This window comes from Leptonychotes weddellii, chromosome 4 (genome assembly GCF_054177405.1).
Source record: "Leptonychotes weddellii isolate Sample4059 chromosome 4, ASM5417740v2, whole genome shotgun sequence".
Lineage (NCBI taxonomy): Eukaryota > Metazoa > Chordata > Mammalia > Carnivora > Phocidae > Leptonychotes > Leptonychotes weddellii.
In genome coordinates this window covers 15,109,005-15,119,315 of record NC_138372.1, presented here as the reverse complement: position 1 = coordinate 15,119,315, position 10,311 = coordinate 15,109,005, and positions in this window count along the sequence as shown.

Below are 10,311 nucleotides of genomic sequence, written 5' to 3'. Positions count from 1 at the left end.
TCCACCTGCCTTCCAGATGGGTCTTTCCGTCTTCAGTAAGGAAACACTTCCTAAGAGCTTTCTGTGTACCAAGTTTTGTCGTGAGTACTGGGCAGGCTCACAGCAAAATCCCACCTTCCTGGAAGCTGCAAGGACAAATGCATGAATAGAAAAGCACCAGCCGGTCAGCACCACAAGGACGGGACATTTATGTCTGTTTGTTCACTGATGTACCCCAAGCACCTAAGTAGGTTCTGGCACACAGTAGGTGGTCAATAAATACTTGTTGAATGAATGAGTTCGCTGAGATGGAGAACCCAGAATATGAGTCAGTTTAGGGGGAGTGGATATTGAACTTGAGATTCCCAAGGGCCATCGAAGGCATAGGGTGGTCAGGAATCTGCAATGTTGCGTGTCAGAATCTGGAGCTTGGCAAAGAAGCGGAGCAGGGACAAGTGTCTGGCTCAAACTCAGCTTCCTCGCCCACATCCAACCCCCGAACCAGAGCTGTCCTCTCTCTCATGCCTCACACCCCCCTTCCCAGGGAACTGAGAGGGGGCTCTGAGTGCTGCCCCTTCCCATGGAGCCCCTCCAGCCCCAGGCTGGCCAGCCCTGCCTCCCTCCCTCTCCTAAGCTGCCCCAACAAAAGCTGCTCTTGTAGGAGCCAAGACCATCGTAATTAAAAAGGAAACATAATAAAGCCTCACTCTGATGCCAAATCCCCATCCCTAGAGCAGACGCCTGGGCCGGCCCTCATGGCTCTTCTGTGAACCGCCCCCTCCCCAGGTGAGGGCCACTCCCGCCCTGCCCCTCCCAGCCCAGCCGCGACCTTCCCTCCCCTCCCTTCCCACACCCTGACCCCTGGTGAACCTAGCTCCCTGGCTTCGAGGGCCCAGCTTCCTCTTTTCACAGGTAGGGAACTGAGGCCCCAAGAGGCCTCCTGACTCTCTGCTCAGCATCTGCCCGGCGAGTGTCCTCTCTCCTGGGCTCCACGCCCCAGAGCAGGGGACCCGGATGGATAAAAAAGAGCTCAAATCATGGAGCCCTTCTCACACAGCCAAGCCCAAGGGGACCTCAGCAATTGGGTGCCACCCACCCCGGAGGGCCAGGATGCTGAGGTCACACAGCAGGAGGAGGAACACCTGGGACCAAACCCCCGTGGCTGGCTTGTCCGGAGCACAGAAGCAGGGGGCCAGGCTCCAGGCACTGTCATCAGGTCTCTGGCTGAAGAAGAAGGCTAGAGAGGAGGGGAGCTTCCAGCCCTCTTCCTGTGGCTGGAGTCGGGACTCCCACAGAAGGATCCGAGAACATCCAGGGGCTTCCAGAGCTGCAGGGCAGGCCCCCCCACACTAGCAGCAGTGGAGGGTGGACCATGAGCTTTCAACGAGGACAATCCTGCATCATCCCTTCCGAACTCCCCGAAGCTAAGGAGTCCTTGCAAGGCCCAGCTCAGCATCTTCCCCCACATTGGCCCACCCCAGCCACCCTGGCCATCTGAGGGGGCCAGATACGGAGTTCGCAGCCACCTGGCCCTTTGGTCTCATCCCACGGCATCCAGGGGGCCCATCATCCCTGGGGCCACAGCTGGGAACAGCCCGTGGCAAAACTGTGCCGCTTGCTGAGGGTATCTGGGGTCTTGACCCCCTTCCTCCCTCCCCCTGACCCCCGTCTGCCTCACGTCCTGCCACGCTTAACACCCACACACAGGTGATCACGGCCAGCAAGGAGACACCATAGTCTTCAAGTGACCAGGGAGTGGGCCCCCTCCCCCACGGTGCGATGTTAGGGGATCTCTGGGGGCCGGTGCACCTCTGCTGTGCATATATGAGGACATCCAGATAGGCGCCTGCCTGAGGGGTGGCCATCGGTAGGTTTGCAGGGAGGCAGCCTCTGTCCAGCGTGACTGTTTAATTAGTAAGACGAAACCGCCACTGTTTATTTGCATTTACTCCAAGAGCTCTATTTTGCATTTATGCCCCCCTTCCTTTTGAGGAAAGCACTCTCCTTAGTCCCATTTTAGAGAAAAGAAAACTGCCCAAGGTCACAGCAGTGACTGGGGGTGTCTGGAACCAGAGTCGGTGTGTCTGAGCCCGGCCCCCGCGTGTCTTAGCCAAGCTGGTGTCACTAATCCGGCCCTTTGTACCGCTGACCCCTTCAGAACTAAGTATGAGCAGAGGGGCAGGGACAGAGATGCTAGTCACCTACCCGTTCTCTTTATGTCAGCCCACTCCACGAACCCCAGGAAGTGTGTGCACCTGTGTGCTCAGGGAAGTGCAGGCCTGGCCAGGTACTCGGAGCCCACTCCCACCTCTCCCCATGGTCCAGCCCCCTTGGCCAGAAGGAGTGAGGAGGGGACACCCCTGGGCATCCAGGGTCAGGAGCAGCCCGGAGGGAGGCAGCGTGGGCCCCACCCACTCCTGCCCCCACCCCCGGGGGAGCCAGCCAGGGCGGGTAGGGATTAGATAGATAATGCCTCTTGTCCGAACAAGGGATTGATGCAAAGGGGATGCAAGAGTGGGGGCGGGGGGGGGCAGTTCAGATTTCTCCTGGGGTGAAAACCGAGCCCCCCGGGAGGAGGTGCCCCGCCTGCCAGGCCCTAATCCCTGTCGTTCTCACCAAAACCCCAAAGAAGTGGCTGTTCACAGGCAGCAGATTCCTGGGATTCATTAATTCAGGATTTGCAAGAGGGATGGCCTGGGGTTCCTCCTGCAGGGCAGCAGCCTGAGCAGGGCAGGTGGGTGCTGCTGGGGGCAAGGGGGCACCCTGGGAGCCATGGGGAAGGGTACCGGGCCTGAAGCTTCAGGCCTTTCTGGCAGAGCTGGGCCCCCCTGGGCTGTGGGGTGAGAGGTGTGCATCAGGCAGCCCAAGGGCGTGGAGTCCACTCCCACCCTTGCCCATCCCGGCGCTTTCTCTTCCACCAGTTCCCAGCCACTGAACTCACTCTCTTCGCTTTACAAGCTGTGATTTCCACCTGGGAAAGCGCACAGGTCTTAAATGGACAGTTTGATGAGTTTTGACAAGTCTCTACAGGCAGGTAACCACCATGATGAAGATGTGGAACATTTTCAACCCGCCCGGAAGGTTCTCGTCCATGCTCCCAGCTGGCACCCACAGATGTGCCTCCCGTCTCCGAGGCCTGGGCTCTGCTGTTTGGGCTCAGCTGGGTCTGTAGATTCACCCTCGTGGTTGCATGAGATATTGGGTTTCTGCGGAAGAGCTCACCTGAACAGAGGGTTCCCTGGCTAAAATCGGCCTGCAAACCCTGGGATCTTCCCAGGCCCGAGGATTCTAGGCTCCTATATGTCCAATCCTGTGGATTCACCCCCTGGATTTTTTCAAATCCTTGACCCACTTCTGTCCTCACTCCAGGCCCATGTCAACCCCTCTCCTGCCACAGCCACCCCTGACCTTCCCCACACCCGCCAGGAACCCCCACTGCTCACCCCACCCCTGCCTCAGCTCTCCACTCTTCTGTCCCAGAGCAGCTTCTCAAGTGCATGTTACTCTCCCTTCTAGACTCCTCAGTGTCTCTCCACGGCCCATAGAAGGTCCACACCTCTTTACCCTGCATGCCTTCTGGACCCAGGCCTTCAGGGTCCAGCCCCTCCATCTCTAAATATCACCCATCGGCACCTCCGCTCACCCCCGGGGTTCTACCCACAGAACCACTCCAGGAGGACAAGCCACTCTTCTTTTTTTCCTCTTTCTCTCTTCCATGTCTCCACCATGCTGTTCCCTCTGCTAGGAACACCTTCCCCAGGAGCTGTCCAGACCCAGCTGAAGTACGGCCGTCCCAGAAAGCTTGCCTTTACTTCCTCACCCCAACAGAGTCAGGGTGCCACACATCCATGCCCCCGCCACCAGGCCTTCTGCACCAACCCCACCTTGGCCTGCACCCCTCCCCCAACTTGACTTCCAGCTTCCAGGGACAGTGTCTTGTTCAGACCTGGATCCTGGGGCCCAAGCCAGGGTTGGCACATAATAAATCTCTCTGAGGTCCTGCCACCGCATCTCCCCTTACCTTCCTTAGCTCTGGCCTGGCACATGCCTGGGCACAGAGAAACTGGATTGGATTGGATTGGATTGGATTGGAATGGACTGGATTGGATTGGATTGAATTGAATCATGGCATTGGGGCAGAACTGAGACTCACAGTGGGAGGAACGGCAGGTTGGAGGGACTCATGTCCCATTCCAAGGACCAGACAAGTCTGGGTTCAGATTCTGCCCCAGCATTTGCATGACTTCAAGAAGTCACTTCAACTCCCTGAGCCTCAGCTTCATCTGTAAACTGGGTGCTATAGTATCCACCTCACTGTTTGCTTTTATTTGTTTGTTTTAGGATGCATTGCTATTCGCTGTGCAAAGTTCTTGGCATAATGGTGCCTCTGACTGCCACTATCAAGCGGGTGGGAGGAGAGAGGACAGGGAAGGGAGGTATGGATGCAAGTGGTAACAGGTGAGGAGGTCCCCACCCCTTCGGCCAGCTACCTCTTCCACCTCCCAGCCTCCAGAATCCTGTTGGCATATGGATCCCCTGCTTACCTAACCGTCCTCCAACACTGGCCTTCCTGCCTCTTGACTTGGCTCAGAGGTCAGAGGCTAAAATGATCAAGTCAGGCAGAAGCAAGTGGAAAGTAAGGCCCAAATATTCATAACACACATTCACGATGGCCAAAACATAGAAACAACCCAGATGTCCACCAGCAGATGCGCAGATAAGCAGAATGTGCTACGTTCCCATTGTACCCACGAGAAGCACCGACATGTGCTACAGCATGGATGAATCTGGAAAATGTTATGCTCAGTGAAAGATGCTAGTCACATACGAGCACATATCATAGAATCTCACTCACACAAACTGTCCAGGATAGGCACATCGATAGAGACAGAAAGTAAATTAGTAGGTGCTCTGGGCTGGCGCGAGGGGCTGAGTGTTAAGGGAGTGGAAGGAGACGAGGTTTCTCTTTACGGTGATGAGAATGTCCTAAACCTGACTGTGGTGATGGTGGCAATTTTTGTGACTATAGTGAAAGCCATTAAATTGTGAGCTTTAGGGGCCCCTGGGTGCCTCAGTCAGCAAAGCATCTGACTCTTGATTTCAGCTCAGGTCGTGATCCCAGGATCGTGGGATTGAGCCCCACGTCATGCTCCCTGCTCAGTGGGGACTCTGCTTGGGATTCTCTCGCCCTCTCCTGCTCATGCACTCTGCCTCTCTCTCTCTCTCAAATAAATAAATAAATAAATAAATAAATAAATAAATAAATAAATCTTTAAACAAAAAATCATGTGCTTTAAATAAGTGAATTGATTGGCATGTGAATTATAGCTCTATAAAGCTGTTTTTTAAAAGCACAGGTGAGGTCAGAGGAGGGAGTCAGCATCCAGCTGAGGGAGACAAGGAACATGGTGTGGACTCAGCCGGAAAGCCAAGCCCTGGATTTCACAATGTCTTATTTTATTCTCCCACTGACCATGCAGGGAAGGTCGTCCTCATACCCATTTTACAAAGCGGTAAGCTGAGGTTTAGAACGTGCCACCCGAGATCACACAGGAAACTAGGATTTGAAATTAGAGAGACAGGCCTGGCCCGGGCCCGCCCACCTTGCCCCTCCTCGGGCTTCCCCAGCACTCCAGGATTGTGAAGCTGGTGTCCCCCGCCAGGCAAGGGCTGTCCTCTGATAGGCTGGCGCCAGCCCCAGACAGACCAGCCCAGGTGTGAGCATCCTGGCTCGGCCCACACAGCTGCTGCCCAGCCCCACACCCCGGGCCAGGGCTGTGTCCCCAAGCCTGGGCCAAGCCCAAGCAGCTGGAAACACCTGCCCCACCCGACGGGAGCAGCCTGGTGCCTGAGTTGCCCAGGGCCCTTCAGGTGGTGGCCACCAGGGAGGGGGGTCCTGGGTGTGTGACTCAGGAGGGGACACGGGCTGTGTGTGTATCTCGAGAGTGTGTCTCCTCCGGGTGTGGGCACGGGGGTGTGTGTGAACATGTGGGTGAGGATGGGTGTGCCGGCTTGAGGGTGAGAGTGTATCTGGTGCGGCAGGGCCTGGAGGAAAGAAGTGGAGGGGTCAGAAGTGTGCACCCTCTGGGGTGTAAGTTGTGAGTGCAGGATACCAAGTGTGAGAATGTGTGAAGGTGTGAGGCTGCGGTGTGCGTAGGAGATGGGGTGCCCTGAGCACCCGCGGTGCCGCTGTACCAGGGACCAGTGAGCGTGGAGTGAGGTGCGCTCTCAAAGATGCCTTGGGACCCTCATACTCACTAGTGTCCCCTCCTCCCCGAATTGCCATCACCCCCCAGGGCCTGCCCAGCTGCCTCCTCCCCGTTGGCCTCTCCCTCTTGACCACCCGTCAGGCTATGAGCATTCGGAGGACAGACACAACTCTCCAGGCCACCACACCACTTACAAACTGGGAGAGCACTGGCCCTTTGGGTCTCGGTTTACACATCTATACAATGGAGGTAAAACAGCTCCTTCCCCAGGAGGGTGCTTGAGACATCGACAAGAGTAAATAGCAAAACGCAGGTCAAGAATTCAGCAACCAAATGAATGAACAGATGAATGACTGAACAGAGGGGGCTGGTGGGCAGCCATCTCCTGCCCTGATCTGGCCCTGACCACCCACCTACAGCCAAAACCCCAGAAAGTTCAAGGCTCCAGCTCCCTCCCTGCCTAGACAGCTCAGGGAGGTAGGAAACATCTGGGGTCAGGACCTACCCTCCTGGGTGGGCAAGGGCAGGCTCCGCAGAGCCAGGGCTCCTGGGGATGCAATGCCCAGAACCCCAAGTGCTCTGACCCAATGGGGACAGGTAGAGACCAGAGGACAGGCTCTGGGCTCATTACCAACATGTATTCATTCAGCAAACCCTTCCTAGGCACCAACTCTATGCCAGGCACTGGGGATGCCAAAAACAGGGCCCCCACCCCACCCTCAGGGGGTCTGGCAAGGGAGGGTGCAAGTAAATGGAGGATTTAATCCAGTGGGGTATGTGGTGGAATCACAGAAGCCTAGAGGAGGGCCCAGCCCCGGCCCGGCATGGTCTGGGAGGAGGCAACACTCCAAGTGGCAGGGACCCAGGTGTTCTGGCGGAGGGAAGAGCTTGAACGAAGGCCTGGCACCACCTGCGCATCCATCACGGAGCAAGGAATGACCAGGGATTGGGGAGGCCTTCAGGTCCAGCATATGGAACTAAGGCCGGAGGCTGGGTCCCAGCCATGAGATCAGACACGGTTAATAACTGTGCCTCTCATCCCATCTTAACGGACGTCTCACAATCTGCAAAGTGCTTCCATACGTAAGACGTTGCTTGGTCCCTGTGGCAATCCTCCGATGGAAGTAGGGTAAAAAGCCCACTCGTCCCTTTCACCTTGGTCATTAGGGTACTCAGAGACTAAACTGAACCCTTGCTTGCAATACAAAGACATCCCAGAGGCCTCTTCTCCCTCTATACCTCTCTGATGTGTCCTTTCTCTCTTAATTCGTTTCCCTGGAAGTCTTTTGGGGAATGAGAGGGTGAAGGAGGGGGCAAATCGACATTCACCCGGGGGTGTACGTTGCTGAGGTCGGGGAAGCCTATGTGTACGCCCAGGTACATGTATGATCACTCATGAGCATGCGTGTGTGCAGGGGCCCACGTGGAACTGAGGCCCATGTCTATTCACCGGTTGCGTGTGTGTGTGTACGCGCGTGCACTCAAGCGACCCCGTGAAGGCAGGCGTGTGCCCTGTGTGCAGGAGGGGCCTGCCCAGAGCTACACGAAGCTGAGCGTGCGTGTGTGTGATGGGGTCTGTGGGGTCAAAAGACACATACCCTGACCCAACCAGGCCCCCAAATCCCACCATTCCCCCTAGCAGACCCTCTTTTAATCTTTGCCTGGCACACAGTGAGCTCCAAGGGAAACAGGCCCAGAGAGGAGATGTCACCTGCCCCAAATCCCTCAGCGAAGCCAGAATCTGGGCCTGTCGAGCCCTGGTTTGGGGCTGTACTACCCTTCACCTCAGGACTAGCCCTTCCCCGCTGTGTAACCAGGGGCACGGCTCCTAACCTCTCTGCGCTGGCTTCCACAGGGACTGGAAGCCATTTAAAGAGCTTGGAGAAGGGGCTTATTAACTGCTGATTGATTATAAAGAACGACGATCCCCTCGGTTTCTCCTCCAAAACACTTTTCAGCCCCACAGCTGTGAAGAGGGTGTCTAAAATCTAGCGTAGAGAAAAAGCCCTGGCCAAGGGGCCGCAAGACCTCGGGCTGTGGCTTCGCCCCTCTGTGCCTCAGTTTCCTCATCTGTAAAATGGGAAGGAGAAATGCTCTCTAGGTGCCTGCACGCTCCTTCCCAAACTTCGCACAGATGGCCCTCATTCCTTCCTTCCTGAAACAAGAGAAAGGGCTGCTACTGTGCCCTGATGAAGACCCCGAAGCTCAGAAAGGTAAAGCCACCAGCCCAGGCCACACAGCTCTGAGTGAACTCACAGCCCACTACCCTGTACCACGTCTCAGAGTAGAGAGTCTCCTGTACATAGTAGCAGCTCCCTAAGGGTCAGTGCCCCCGCCCCAGAACCTCAGGAAGGGAGCCACTCCCCCACCGGGGGAGCCCCTGGACTGGGCATCCCATCGGCCGATCCCCATTAGGGACCTGTCAGCCTTGAATGGTGCAGGGCAATTACACTGCCTAATGGGGAGAGGGTGCCAAAAACACACGTACTTACAAACCAGCCAAGCTGCAGCCCAGGATGGTTGCGAAATGCTGCCTGGCAGGCACTCCTCAGAGGTGGCTCCCTCCCGGGCCAGCGCCGGAGCCCAGACTGGCACCGTCTGAGCCAGGGAGGCCAAGGGCCGACCAGGCTCATGGCAGGCAGGCAGGCGGCACTCGGAGGGCAGTCCCACGGGGAGGGCCCGGCGCAGCCATCCCCATGCTCTCGGGCTTCCCGGCCCCCGCATCTCCCAGCTGTGAGGCCAGAGGCAGAGCTGGGTCAGAGGGAATCCTAGGCTGCTTCGGCCGCCACCTCTTCAAATGTGGAGTCCAGCCTCCTTTGTGGGGAGAAGGGGCCGAGGGCAGGGTCAAGACCTGGAACATCCCCAACCACCCCTCACCAGACGCCCGTCGTACCAGGATCCCTTCCGTTCTGCTACTGTCCTGGCACCGAGCACATGACCCAGCTCCCTGGATGCGAACAGGGCCCACCTCCCAGGATGAGGCTGAGATACGGAGCGCACAGAGGCTGATGCTGCCGGTACACAGCGGGCTCACGGAACTTCTTGCTGAACGTTCTCCAAGCCACCAACGTGACACCCCGAACACGAGGCCGGGAGGAGCAGGGAAGGAGCACACCATCATATGGTATTTCTACCACACAGACAAAAGCAAATCAACTTCAGAGGACAGATAACCGTTAAACAGCTAGGAAGTCATGAGCTTCGAAGTTTACTTTTCTCGGTAATGTGATTCGTTCAATTTAAGTTTATATAATTTAATTTTTAGTGACGGCTAGGCCTAACGACCAGTTTGTGAAGTCCAGAGCATTGAACAAGCAGCTCGAGGGGGCCAGTGCAAGCTGCCTCCAGCTCCGTCCCTGATTTTGTGTGTCCCACTGCTCTGCTTCTGCCTGAGCCCTTCCCTCTGCTTGGAAGGCCTTTCCAGCATCCCTGTCCTCTTGGCAAACTCCCACCGTTTCCTCAATAATACAATTCTCTGTGAAGACACCAGGTAAGGTTCATAGAATTTCATGACTCTGTGAGGTAGATGTTTGTGGACCCATTTTTCAGATGAGAAAACTAAGGCTTGGCAAAGTCTACCTGTTGAATGGTGATCGTCCTGGGTGGGGATGGACCATGCCCAGGAACTGCTTTCCACAGAGATCAGGTAGGCAGATGCCTTCCTGGCTTGCTTTGAAGAATGCATTGCATTTTGCATTTGCATTTGCATTTTCCCCTCTTACGCCTTTGACTCAAGCATTTGGCCTCCATTCTTCTGGGTTAAGCACTGGACATAAGAAGCTGGGGGAGGCCCCTGGGATAGACCAGGAGAGCCCTGCAGACCCTGGATGGGACTGAGAAGCCAGTGGAGCCCTGGGACCCACTGCCAAGACCTGACAGCAGAGCGGGAGGGGAGGGCTGTGCACAGGGAGGTGCTGACCTGCGCGCCAGCCTGGGGGAGAAGCTTCTGGAGGAATGTAAGCTATGAGGAAGGAGGGGCAGGCAGGCCCAGGCAGTCAGTCACAGCACGGCCCCCTGGGGAAAGTGATGGGGGAGGGGGACAAAAGCCAGAGAAGACCCTGCCAGGCCCTTGGCCTTGGCAGCCGCCCTGGAAAAAAACATCCCCAGACCCATTCATCATGGG